Source organism: Callospermophilus lateralis, chromosome 2, assembly GCF_048772815.1.
Source record: "Callospermophilus lateralis isolate mCalLat2 chromosome 2, mCalLat2.hap1, whole genome shotgun sequence".
Classification (NCBI taxonomy): Eukaryota; Metazoa; Chordata; class Mammalia; order Rodentia; family Sciuridae; genus Callospermophilus; species Callospermophilus lateralis.
Genome location: NC_135306.1, coordinates 158,727,385 through 158,741,443, shown reverse-complemented (window position 1 = coordinate 158,741,443; position 14,059 = coordinate 158,727,385). Strand labels below are relative to the sequence as shown.

General features: G+C 42.7%; 1 protein-coding gene across 8 annotated transcripts in view; it reads left to right on the top strand.

The window, feature by feature from the left end:
* The window catches only part of Dennd2b (DENN domain containing 2B), a 150,918-nt gene that overhangs the window by 43,590 nt on the left and 93,269 nt on the right, over positions 1 to 14,059 (top strand). For 6 of the 8 annotated variants that reach the window (XM_076846846.2, XM_076846845.2, XM_076846843.2 and 3 more), the window contains one exon: positions 10,212 to 10,300. The gene's annotated coding sequence lies outside the window, so the exon portion shown is untranslated. Of the gene's footprint in view, positions 1 to 10,211; positions 10,301 to 10,470; positions 10,626 to 10,910; positions 11,144 to 14,059 lie in introns of those variants that run through there. The other 2 variants (XM_076846841.2, XM_076846840.2) reach the window with 2 other exon arrangements.

The window sequence follows — 14,059 nt, the reverse complement described above, 5'->3', positions numbered from 1 at the left end:
AGTGGGTTATGAACTCCCATTTTTACCCCAATTACAGATTGCAGAATCACATCGGTTGCACATCCACATTTTTACATGATGCCATATTTGTGACTGTTGTATTCTGCTATCTTTCCTATCCTCTATTATCCCCCCTCCCCTCCCCTCCCATCTTCTCTCTCTACCCCATCTACTACAATTCATTTCTCTCCTTGTTTTTTTTCCCCATTCCCCTCACAACCTCTTTTATGTAATTTTGTGTAACAATGAGGGTCTCCTTCCATTTCCATGCAATTTCCCTTTTCTCTCCCTTTCCCTCCCACCTCGTGTCTCTGTTTAATGTTAGTCTTTTCCTCCTGCTCTTCCTCCCTGCTCTGTTCTTAATTGCTCTCATTATATCAAAGAAGACATTTGGCATTTGTTTTTTAGGGTTTGGCTAGCTTCACTTATAATCTGCTCTAATGCCATCCATTTCCCTGCAAATTCCATGATTTTGTCATTTTTTAGTGCTGCGTAATACTCCATTGTGTATATGCCACATTTTTTTTATCCATTCATCTATTGAAGGGCATCTGGGTTGGTTCCACAGTCTAGCTATTGTGAATTGTGCTGTTATGAACATCGATATGGCAGTATCCCTGTAGTACGCTCTTTTAAGGTCTTCAGGGAATAGTCTGAGAAGGGCAATAGCTGGGTCAAATGGTGGTTCCATTCCCAGCTTTCCCAGGAATCTCCATACTGCTTTCCAAATTGGTCGTACCAATTTGCAGTCCCACCAGCAATGTATAAGAGTACCCTTTTCCCCATATCCTCACCAGTACTTGTTGTTGTTTGACTTCAAAATGGCTGCCAATCTTACTGGAGTGAGATGGTATCTTAGGGTGGTTTTGATTTGCATTTCTTTGATTGCTAGAGATGGTGAACATTTTTTCATGTACTTGTTGATTGATTGTATGTCCTCCTCTGAGAATTGTCTGTTAAGGTCTTTGGCCCATTTGTTGATTGGGTTATTTGTTTTCTTATTGTTTAATTTTTTGAGTTCTTTGTATACTCTGGATATTAGGGCTCTATCTGAAGTGTGAGGAATAAAAATTTGTTCCCATGATGTAGGCTCCCTATTTACCTCTCTTATTGTTTCTCTTGCTGAGAAAAAACTTTTTAGTTTGAGTAAGTCCCATTTGTTGATTCTAGTTATTAACTCTTGTGCTATGGGTGTCCTATTAAGGAATTTGGAGCCCGCCCCAACAATATGTAGATTGGAGCCAACTTTTTCTTCTATCAGGCGCAGAGTCTCTGATTTGATATCAAGCTCTTTGATCCATTTTGAGTTAACTTTTGTGCATGGCGAGAGAAAGGGATTCAGTTTCATTTTGTTGCATACAGATTTCCAGTTTTCCCAGCACCATTTGTTGAAGATACTATCCTTCCTCCATTGCATGCTTTTAGCCCCTTTATCAAATGTAAGAAAGTTGTAATTTTGGAATTGGTCTCTGTGTCCTCTGTTCTGTACCATTGGTCCACCTGCCTGTTTTGGTACCAGTACCATGCTGTTTTTGTTACTATTGCTCTGTAGTATAGTTTGAACTCTGGTATCGCTATACCTCCAGATTCACACTTCCTGCTTAGAGTTGTTTTTGCTATTCTGGGTCTTTTATTTTTCCATATGAATTTCATGATTGCTTTATCTATTTCTACAAGAAATGCCCTTGGGATTTTGATTGGCATTGCATTAAACCTATAGAGAACTTTGGGTAATATCGCCATTTTGATGATGTTAGTTCTTCCTATCCATGAACAGGGTATATTTTTCCATCTTCTAAGATCTTCTTCTATTTCTCTCTTTAGGGTTCTGTAGTTTTCATTGTATAAATCTTTTACCTCTTTCGTTAGGTTGATTCTCAAGTATTTTATTATTTTTTTTGAGGATATTGTGAATGGGGTGGTTGTCCTCATTTCCATTTCAGAAGATTTGTCGCTGATATACAGGAATGCCTTTGGTTTATGTGTGTTGATTTTATATCCTGCCACTTTGCTGAATTCATTTATTAACTCTAGTAGTTTCTTTGTAGACCCTTTGGGTCTGTTAGATATAATATCATATCATCTGCAAATAGTGATAATTTAAGTTCTTCTTTTCCTATTTTTATGCCTTTAATTTCTTTCGTCTGTCTAATTGCTCTGGCCAGTGTTTCGAGAACTATATTGAATAGAAGTGGTGATAGAGGGCATCCCTGTCTTGTTCCAGATTTTAGAGGGAATGCCTTTAGTTTTTCTCCATTCAGAATAATGCTAGCCTGAGGCTTAGCATATATAGCTTTTACGATGTTGAGGTAAGATCCTGTTATCCCTAGTTTTTCTAGTATTTTGAACATAAAGGGATGTTGTACTTTGTCGAATGCTTTTTCTGCATCTATCGAGATGATCATGTGGTTCTTATCTTTAAGTCTGTTGATGTGGTGGATAACATTTATTGATTTCCGTATATTGAACCAGCCTTGCATCCCAGGGATGAATCCTACTTGATTATGGTGCACTATTTTTTTTGATATGGTAAAGCCCATTTTAAAAGAACAAAATGGTGCTGTCAGTGGGGGGTCTGGGATATTGCCTTTGTGGTCTAGTCTTGTTGGGCTTCAAAGACTGTGTATGTGTACAGTGTTGGAATGCTGGAATTGGCTGGGCATATGGTACATGCTTGTAAACCTGGCAACTTGGAAGGTTGAGTCAGGATGATCGCAAGTTTGAGGCCAGCCTCAGCAACTCAGTGAGGCTGAGACCAACTTAGTGAGATCCTGTATCAAAATAAAAAATAAAAAGATTAAGGGTGTAATGTGGTGGTAGGGTGTCCCTGGGTTCAATCCCCCAAATTGCTGTGACTTATTAAGGGACATTGGTAAGGAGCTTGTGGATATGAGAGCTCTCAGGAAATTACGAACATCATCTCTAAGCCTTGTGATAGATATTCCAAGAGACTGGATCAAGCCTCTGAGCACATGTGTCCTGGGGATCTGAACCATGAGCTTCATATTGAGGGTTGTGAACTTAGTAGAGTTGAACTGGGGCTGGCAGACTGGCAGACTGGCAGACTTGAGGAGAGTAGGCTCAGCTTTCCTAATTGCTTCACCATTGGCCAGGGGGCAATCTAGGTTGAATTCTGTACTTCTGTAGTTCTGGGCCTGAGGGTGGGGTGAAGTGGGGGTAGGTGCCTGGCAGGAGGTTTAGGGCAGGACTAAGGACCTGCGAAAATTTCCTATCATAAAATGCCAGGCATAATGGATATTTTTCTGTTTTCCTAGGAAGGCTATACAGCAAGTTATACGTAGCATTGGCCAGCACACTGGTGTTCTACCAGATACAACTCCTTCTGGGTAAAGGAGACTGGAATTGTTATTTGGAGGGAGTCATTTATTTTGTTGATCTCAACGCTCTAGTAGAGATTGCTTGATTTGCAGTAGACAAATTGTCTTTTAAGAGAACTTAGTTAGATACTGCCAATTCTTCTGCTCTGTACAGGTGACTTTGAGACTGATAACTGGCGAGAATCCCATAGAGCCTCAATCTTTTTCCACACACATCCCAGGCCATTTCCTTGTTTCTCCATTCTGTGTTTGGTGCCTTTAATTTCTCTGCAGCCTTATGTAGGCAGGCAGCCTGACTCTCTTACCTTTTCCTTCAGGAAAGATTGCCTTTTATTGGTGATGGTCTTCTCTCTTATCCCAGGCAGATGACTCCAGAGCCCCACACCAAGGGCTTTGCTAAAAGGGTTAGTTATAGACTCTCTACTCCCTGAAAGTGAGAAGTCTTTCTGCTGCTTGAACTTACTCAGAAGGCAGTAGGACTGGTGACTGCAATGGAACATTGAAGCTAGAAGAACCCTTGAAAAGAGAGTACAGTCCTCTGATTTGTGAAGGGAAAAGCAGAGGCCCTCAGGGAGATAGGGAATTGTTCAGAATCTCACCACATCAGAAGGCTATAAGTTAGAACTGGGCTCTAGTCTGCCGACTAGATTTAAAATTTTGTTTTCCTTAGCATATTGCCGCTCACAGGTAGAAAAATGGAAAATGTGAAGTCCTTAAGGCTTTTCTGTAAGTGGTTACCAGAGTCTAAGGTAGAATTGGATTGATGTTGGTGGTGGGGACACATGTCTGGTTCCCTATGAAATTGGGTAGAACAATCTGGTCCTCAATGGAGATGCTGCTGGACCCCAATCTGGTAGGCCTTGGGTTCTGGGATCTCCAGAGCATCTGAAATTAGATAATTTAAGCTGGGTGTATTGGCACATATCTGTAATCCCAGTGACTCCAGAGGCTGAGGCAGGAGGATCATAGTTCAAGGCAATTTAGTGAGACCCTGTCTCAAAATAAAAAATAAAAAGAATTGGGGATGTGGCTCAGTGGTAAAACATCTGTGGGTTCAATTTCTCATAACAAACAAAACCAAAAGTTAGACCATTCAGATCTTTTAGACTCCAACTAGCAATATTAAAACCACAGTTCTTTTTATCCCAAAGTAAGGAGTGACTTTAAAAGATTTACTCTGTTCCTGTGTTTTTAGGTTCAAAATTTTAGTTGTTTTTAAAGAGACAAGAAAGTACTATAAATTCAAGTGATCTAACCTGGACTCTGATTATCATACACATAGAATAGATGTATTATGTGTATGATAACATATATGTGTATATGTACATATTCTCTTTTTACAATGTAAGCCCATCCACTAAAATTCCCTTGTCCTATGGAGAGAGCAGCTGTTTCTGTCTGGGGATTCTTTTCAGCGATTCATTCATTTCATGCATGTTGACTGCCATAGTAAGTGAAATACTAAAATCCACACACACATCTGGAGAGGCTCGGATGTGTGTGGGACAGGTGTGCAAGTAGCAGTGATAAAGTGCTACACACTCTATAATAGAGGCATCTGGGCTAGCAGAAAAGGCAAACAGATTCCTGCACGAGACCAAGAAATAGTTTACAGAGGAGGTGCTAACTGTGTTGCTCCTGGAAGTGAGTTCAATTTTGTTAGTGGGGGAAGGAGAGGCACCAGCTGAAGGTAACAGTATGAACAGTGGAGGGAGGGAGATACAGGCAGTTTTTGGAGCACCAGGCAATGTGCTGTGGTGTGCCATGGTTTTACCTATAATGGGGGATGGCAGCTGCAGAGGTGTGGGTAGGAAATGAAACCAGACAGGATTTCAGATTTTGTAGGTGATGTATGTAGTTCAAGAGAGTCTGAACTTAATCACACTATAGTTGCTGATGTTTAGATCTTTGCTACTTTCCCCCCATATAGTAGTTTTCAGCATTTTGTTTTTTAGTAATGGAACCCACCTTTTTTTTAGAGAGAGAGAGAGAGAGAGAGAATTTTAATATTTATTTATTTATTTTTTTAGTTTTTGGCGGACACAACATCTTTGTTTGTATGTGGTGCTGAGGATCGAACCCGGGCCACACGCATGCCAGGCGAGTGCGTTACTGTTTGAGCCACATCCCCAGCCCAGTAATGGAACCCTTTTTCAAACTCATTTTATATCCATCTCTACTTATAAAACATGAGAATTATTTTTAGTAAAAATGTAATTTTTGCCAGCCTAGAACAATTTTTTCTATGTACAGTAGAGGTAAGAGACAGTATTTTGTCTCCAAGTGGAACTGACCCCAGAGAACCCTGCCATCGTGGGAGCTGGGTCATTCCTGCAGCCCGCTTGGTTTGGCAATAACACAGTGGTGGTAGAAGGACTGTGAGTGGGCACTCTAGTAGTGGGAGAGGCTGTAAAACCCTGGATTGTGTCCCCAGGAGAGTGACCTTACAGGGAAAGTTCTGGGAAACAAACCACAGGGAGACTTTACAGGAATTTTTGGTTGAGCCCACAGGCAAGGCACATGAGGAAAAGAGATGTAATTATAGTTTGTAAGTCTATGAAAAGCTACAATGAGTGTCCTAAAATAGCTGTTCTGAGTTTCTCCTTCTGGTAGAACAGGAAGAAATGATATTTTTGCATTCATTCAGCAGAATTTATTGAGTGTTTACTGTGAGCTGGACCCTATACTAATGGTAGAGACTGTGGTGATTAGCAAAATAATCCAGGTTCCTGCACCCAAGGAACTCATGGGGGAAGACTGAGATTAAGCAAATAATTACACAAATGTGTGATTACAAATCATGGTGAGTACTTTGAAGGATAAATACAAGGAACCTCATTTAGACTGGAGGATCATGGAAGTCAAGATGAGAGAGTCAAGTTGAGACAAAGTGAGTAAGAGTTATTCAGGCAAAAATTGTGGGACTGTTGAGTGTCTCAGGCAGTGCAAAACCTGGAAAAAAAAATCTGTTACCTTTAGAGAACTAAAAGACATTCTGTGTGGCTAGTGCATTGAGGGGGAAGGGCAGGAAGTTATCTGAGAGGTGGCAAAAGGAGAATTATGCTAGGCCTTGTAGGTCTTGGTAAGAACTTAGATTTATCCTTAGTGGGAAACCACTGAAGGGTGTTAAGCAGGAAGTGACATGATTTGTGATATTTGTGATATATTAGTGACATGATTCAGATAACTCTGTGGAGAAAGGATTTGTGAGAATATGATATTGTGAAATATATATTTGATCTTCCTCCTGTTTCCTGGCATATGACTCCTAAAATCCTTGGACTCTCTAAAGTGGTAACTTTTTTGTATGCTATTGAGTTGACTGATAGCTGGGGGTTTCTGGATAGCCTCAGGATGGGCGCTGGTTGTCAGAGGAACCGACCATGTGATTAGAGGGCTGGTACTTTTTAGTCTCCCTCTCCAACCTCTGGGGAGGGAGAGGGGGTAAAGTTAATAAATTGGTCACCAGAAGTCAGTGATATCATTAATTGTGCCTGTGTAATAAAGCTTCCCAAAAGGACTAGATTGGAGAACTTTGAAAGAGCCACACACCGGGAAGTTTCCGAAGGTTGGCAGCCTACAGAGTGTGGAAGCTCTGTGTCCCTATCCCCATACATGGCCCTATTGATCTCTTCATCTGGTGTTCATATGTATCCTTTTAAATATCTTTTATAAGAAACCAGTAAACATATGTTTCCTGGATTTCTGTGAGCCACTCTAGCAAATTAATTGAATCCAAGGAGGGGGTTGTCAAAGCTTCAGATTTATAGGTGGTTGGTCAGAAGCGCAGATAAAACAAACTGAGACTTTCATTTGGTATATGAAATGGGGGGAGGCAGTCTTGGAGACTGAGCCCTCAACCTGTGGGTTCCGATGCTGTCGGTTGATAGTGCCAGAACTGAACTAGAGGACATCTAGTGGGTATCCACTGCAAAACTGATAACTTGCTTGATGTATGGGGAGAAAACCCCTACATGGCTTTCATGGAACTCTTTTGTGTTAATTGTGGAGTAAGAGTATGGGAGAAACTGAGTTTATTTTTTTCTATATTCTCAGAGAGGGTAGGAGTGGAAGCTGGGACCATTAGAAGGTTTTTGTAGTAATAAGGGGAGAGAGAGGTAGCAATGGTCGTGGAGAAAAATGGACAGATAGTAGACATATTTTGGAAGTAGAATTATTTGGAACTGGTAAATAGGTTGGGTGTAGGGAGAGGCTCCAGTGTGCATGTGGATCTCTTAACAGATAGTAGACAGCATAAGCCTGTAAAATTCTTATCCTTCAGGAAGGGTCAAGCAGGATTGATCTGAATTCAGCCTTGCAGAGCAACAGAGAGAAGCAACTGGCCTCTGGATCTGCCAGCTCAAGGAACTCATACATAATAATACACCTAAACAAGGATTTTAGTTCTAGGGCCCTGTCTTGGGGCCCTTTGTCACTTTCCAGGACAAGGCCCTTAGGAACCTCTATAAATCCAGCATGCCACTAGGGGGAGTATGGCCTGCGTTGTGTGTCTGGTTTGGAGGACTTTTTGAGTTTGGATTACTTTTATCATTTTTAGTACTCAGGATTGATCCTGACCCCTACTTAAAAGAATGCCTGACACATGGTAGGAGCTCAATAAATGATAGGTAGTCTAACTTTGTAATGTGAATTTTATCTTATTGTAGAAATAGGTAGGATCACCTTTTGGTTTTCAGTATGGAGACTGGACTAGTGCAATGTGTGTTTTCTGGATCAGAGGGATGCTTGTTGGGCATGGGAAGAGGGAACAATTTGAAGATTTAATGATGTTACACTTGTCCTTACATTTTGTCTTCCTTTGTAGACTTGGGACCCAAGGGCCCATGAGGGGTTTCTGAGCTGGACTTGGGTATTGGTTATTTTATTTTTTATTTTTGCAGTCCTGGGGATTGAACCCAAGGTGTCTACCTTTGAGCTATAGCCTCAGCCCTTTTTTAAAAATTATTTTTTAGTTGTAGGTGGACACACAATCTTTATTTCATTTTTTTTATTGGTGCTGAGGATCGAACTCAGTGCCTCATGTGTGCTAGGTGAGCATGCCAGCACTGAGCCAGAACTCCAGCCCAGCCTTAGCCCTTTTTATTTTTTACTTTGAGACATGGTCTCGCTAAGTGCTGAGGCTGATCTTGAACTGTAGTCCTCCTGCCCCAGTCTGCTGAGTTACTGGGATCATAGGCATGCACCAGTGTACCAGGCTAAGATGGGTATTTATAGTGAGTTAATTGGGTACACCTCCTTTGAAACTCTGAATGTCTCACTAAAGCAATAGTACCCCCCATTTTGGATCTGTGCCAGCCTGTCATTTCCTGTTGGATTTTTATGGCAATTCTCCTTCCTTAATTTCTTTACATTTTAAACTCAAGTCAATCCAGATATTGATTTGAGGATTTTGCAGTATACTGGAGATTAATCAAAATCAAAAGGAGGGCTGAATATAGCTCAGGAGTAGAGCACTCACCTAGCCTATGTGAGGTCCTGGGTTCAATTCCCCAGAAGGATTCTGCAAGGGATTTTGATATTAACAGTGCATCGTTAACATTGTTTCGGAAAGCATAACAAGCATAGGAAAATGTCCTCGTTGAGCCTAAGTGTCCTCATCTAAGGGAATACCACCAGTGGTTTTTGCTTGTTTTTGATGAGGAGCTGCTGAGATCAATGACTTAAGGAGGGTGCTTTGAGGTACAGCATGTTTCTTGATGCCCATCCCTGCCCTGTTAGTTGCCTAGTTGATACTGGGTGGTCAGGTGTCTTGCCCAGTAGCAGGTGGCTGATTAGTGGTGGAGTCAGGCACTGCCAGTGTCTTCTGACCCCTGCTCTGCTTAATGAATGCTAGATAGCTGAAAGCTTTGGGCACGTTTTTTTTGAAAGTATTTTTTTAGTAGTAGTTGGACACAATACCTTTATTTATTTATTTATTTATTTTTATATGGTGCTGCGGATTCAACCCGGCGCCTCGCATGTGCTAGGCGAGTGCTCTACCGTTGAGCCACAACCCCAGCCCATTGGTACTGTTTTTAGATCTATTATTTCCTGGTTCTGTGACGTGGGGCATGTAATTTTATTTTTATTTGAGATATATTAAAAATTTATTGAATCAGTATAATAGTATTAGTCCTAACTTTCAGGCCTATCATGTTGAGTAAATACAAATGAACTGAGATTTGTGAGAGTATTTTGGAAAAGTGTAAAGTAATGTGTAGCCATAGGATAGGATATTTTCCCTCCAGTCTGTGCATCAGAATGTTCTACATCTCATGGATCCTATCATAAATTCTTTAGGTTAGAAGGTTGGTAGTTAAGCCTACCTCACTAGGACTTGGAAAGATTCTCTCCCCTCTTCTGGGAATACATAACTCCTATATCACATAACTGGTTATCAGAAAACTAGCTAGTTTTCAAGATCTGGTGGCAGTGTACTTTGATGGAAAGTACACTGGACTAGGGCTGGGGCATTTGACTGGTCTCTACTGTTAGTTCTTTGCCTAACTAGCTGTGGACTGTGGATTGAACATCTGATTTCTCTGAACCTCAGTTTTTCCATCTATAAAATGGTCATACACTTATCTGTCCAGTGCATTTCAAAAGGTTTTGAGGATCAAACAAAATAATAAATGTAAAAGGGTTTTACACCAGGAGTGTACACACATGCCATGAAACTTAGAGGTTTCGCTGTGTCCTAGGCATTGAGCTAGCTCTTGGATAGCAGCCCACAGGTAGCCTAGACTTCAGCTGCAGGTTCTGTGCAGGGCAGAGAGAGAAGGCTGTGTTTGTATCATGTTTGTTGCCCTGGCTGTGACTCTGGACATGCCCAGGACTCCTTTTCCTGACTAGTGTGTTTCCTCTCCATTGCAGGAAGATGAGAGACTGCTTACGCACCTGCACTAGTACCATGGGTCCCTGTACTGGTTAAAGCCATCTCCACGACCTGGACGGGCAGCAAGGTAAGCAGAGAGGCCAGTCCAGGCGAGCTCCTGAGATGTGAGTGCATTTCCGCCCCAACGACCGGGAAATCCCAAGTACACAAACAAGTCAAGGCAGTGCATCAGGGTCCCTCCTCCCCAAGCTCCACAACCCACAGGAAGGGCTTGCTTCCCCTCCGAACGCTCCAGCTAACTCCCTCCCCGCTGGCGGGGATTCTTCCAAGTTACAAAAACTGTGACACTGGAGGAGAGGAAAACAGGTCCACTGGCTGTGTTCTCCCTTCTCTCTGAGCTGTTCAAACAAGTTCCCAGGAACATTGAAGAGCCCCGCTTGACCGGAAGGGAGGTAGGAGGAGTGGAATGCGTGCAAAAGCTGAGCTGATCAGAAGGCAATGCTGCTTCATGAAAGTCTCCCAGAACTGAGTGTGTGTGTGTGTGTGTGTGTGTGTGTGTGAGAGAGAGAGAGAGAGAGAGAGAGAGAGAGAGAGAGAGAGAGAGAGGGGAGAGAGAGAGAGAGAGAGAGAGAGAGAGAGAGAGACAGAGAGACAGAGAGACAGAGAGGGAGAAGAGAGAATGCGTGTGCGCGCGTGCTCGCTGGCGGCAGAGTGAGAGCGTGCTCTGCCGTGCGCGCCTCCGGACCAGAGGACAGGGTCTCCATGACAACCAGCCGGGCCGGCTGGCCGCGCTCTGCTCACTTGGCTGGAAGGAGCGCCACTAAAGGTCAGAGGAAGAAGCTGTGGAAAGCTCACAGCAGGTATTAGAGTTTAAGGCAGTGGACTTGGGGCCCTGAGCTCCCTAACCCACAAGGGTGTGAGCCGGACTCTGCTGACAATGGAGTGGGCAGGAAAGTACCAGGACTTTCAGGTAAGGGCAGCTCCGATTGCTCTCCTTTTTTCCTGGCCTTGGTCTTTGGCTGTTTTCTGGGAGGCAGGCGAGTGTCTGTACTCTCTGCTCAGGGTTTGGGGCTCTGGAATGATGTCATGCTCCAACAGTTGGATTCTATTAGCTTGAGCAGGAGGGAAACAGCCAATTTTCTTGACTTTGCAAATCTAGCTGATCTCACTTTTGCTGAATCTGAGGTGTTTAGGCTTCACTCTTTTATTTAGCACAAAGCCACAGGATATTTTTACAGGAAGATTCTTTTATATAGAAAAAATTAATTCTCACCACTCCAGCACTGTTTGCAGTTTTTACATGGAGATTCCAGTGTCTTTTGAGTGGCTTTGGTTCATTCTAGTGGACACCATCTGTTTCGTCCCTTGGTACTAACTATGTCTGACCTGTAGCAACAACAGAAAAGACTGGTTAAACTCAGTGAGGAGGCTGCGGTGAGTTCCAGCTCCCTCTGGAGCAGTCATTGGGATGGAGATATTGTCATTCCTTATATCTGACCTTGCTCTCTCTCTACCTTGATTGTTAATAAGATTGAGTCACAGGCTTTCCTGAGTTGTGAGGAGAGGGCTACCCTGGGGTTGGGAAACTTCCAAAGAGGTGTTTTATCCAGATGTTGCAGCATGAGCTCTCAGATTCCTTTAACTAATATTGTAATCAAATCTCAGGGCACACAGTGTCTGTGTTGTGTACTCCTTTTACTTTGATTGCCCTGCAAATTGGTAAAACTGTTCTGACCTGGAGGAGTGGTGTGTGGTGAGCTCAGAAAGATGATGAGGTAGTTAGGTAGTTAGGTAGTCAGTAATATTGTTAGGAGCATGAATGCTGCGGTTACTCTGTGCAGGAGAGACCCATCAAGAGATGTCCTTCCACCACAACCATGTTCTATCTTAAACTTATTCCTTGGCCTTAGGAAACTTTGTGGATGCTTTTGGTTTCTCAGTAGGACAAGGGAACAGCTGCTGTCCTGGCTCTCCAGTTTTTCTTCTTGAACTTTCTGAACAGAATGTCTTTTGTATTCTGGAGAACAATGAGGGGGCCTTCTGATTAACTTCGGGTCAGCTTGCCAATGCAAGCACTGGCCATGTCTCTGATTCTCACTCCCCGAATGTGTACATGTATGCATCAGTGTTTTGGCCTGAGGGTCCACAAGGGTGAACTCAATGGCCCTGGACCTCAGATGGGCCACTTCTTTAGAAATTCCTTCTCTTACTGTGCTTCTCTGCTTGATTGAAACTGTTTTGCTGGCTTAGCGCTATTAGATGAGATGCAAAATGGGTGATGTGGGGAGGAGGTCTCTGATTCCAGTGGTTTCTTCAGGCACAATGTAAGTCTAGAATCTCAGGTCTTCTTGACTTATGGAGGTATAGTTAGGGCTCCTCCAGTTTTACCATCCTTGCATTTGTGAAGAGGACTAGCAGCGGGTTTCAAGGAGCTGGTGCTCTTTCTTTTGATGTAACAGAGAGGAAAAACGAATTTGGAGTTAAGAGGAGCTGATTCCATGGCCAGGTTCTGTTGCTTGCTAGTTTGGTCACTGTGGGCAAGCATCTTAACTAATGCAAGCTTCAGATTATTAACTGTGAGACAGAAATAATGATAATAACCACAGGACTTTTGGGAGGAGCAAATGGGATAGTTACCTTGAAAGTAACTTATTTTAAACAAGTAAAGTCCTACATTGTGAATTAAAGCTTGAGGAATGGTCTCCGTCTTCTGGAAATTCATTTTACCTCTCTGTTCTGGTTCTACCATTTATAAAGTATCTTCTTCTCTTCTGCATTTGTAAATCAAAATGAGAAAAACCTTAAAAATCTTCCAGCTTTGTAAAAAAACAAATAGTGGTTTCTTTAGGTTGGGAAGTTTAATGTACATGATATTCCTTCCTTATAGACTTTGGACCTCATAAATGACCCTTCCACAATGAAGCTTTCCGGAGACTACTCAGCTTGTGTGTTTTAGTACAGAGGAGAGGGATTCCAAGTGACCCTTTGCTTTTCCAATATGCCACAGCTCGCTGCAGTTATGGTGTCATGCACTTTGGTAGTTAGAGGAGAGGCCACTGTGTGTCAGGTCTTGCTTCTTTGTCCTGCTAGGTTCTGCTGGAAAAACTTATCTTGAGTGGGCAGAGGACCTTTCTCCTCTGTTCTGGGTTTGAAAGGTAGGCTTCTATCTGGTAGAAGTTTTATTACTCTGAAAGCCTTCTTAGGAGCTGGGCAGCTCGTTCAGGAACTTGTAAGGCTATATCTAGGGGGAAACCAAAAAGAAAAACACGGAAGTGGGAACTCCAAGGGCAGATACTTGATATGTTGTGGGACTGTGCCAAAGAATGGAATAGCAGAGAAGGGGAGACTCCAGGGAAGGGCACACCGGACCTGTCCTCCATGAACCTACAGGGCGTATAGCATAGAAGGCACCCTGCCTGCACCCTTAACCCTTTACTGAGGGACAGGGAAAACCCGCCAGTCATGCCCTGGAATGGTGTCTGGGAAGAAGCCTGAGAAGAATCAAGAGTAGGCTTTTTTTTTTTTTTTTTTTTTTTTTTAACCCACAGAGCTTTCTTTCCAGGTGAGTCACATTACAATAGCTTCTTAAGTTCTGAAGGAGAAATTGTCCACAGCTTGGGTTGGCCTGCATTTGTTCCCCACTCCTCATCAGTCCAACTTCCCAGAGCTGAGTCACAAATTGGATCCCTCTATGTTCCTTAAGGATTAAAAAGTAACATTCCTATTCTCACTCCCTCTCTCCTCCACTGCTCTCTGCCTATGTTCTTTCCCCTTGGGTTCCCTCTCTCTAAAATTAGAATAATCAGTCACCCAAGGAAGTTGAATCTTTGAAATATCTTGGAGCACAGACTAAGGGCATCCTCAGTTCTGCTGGCTGTACTTCTGT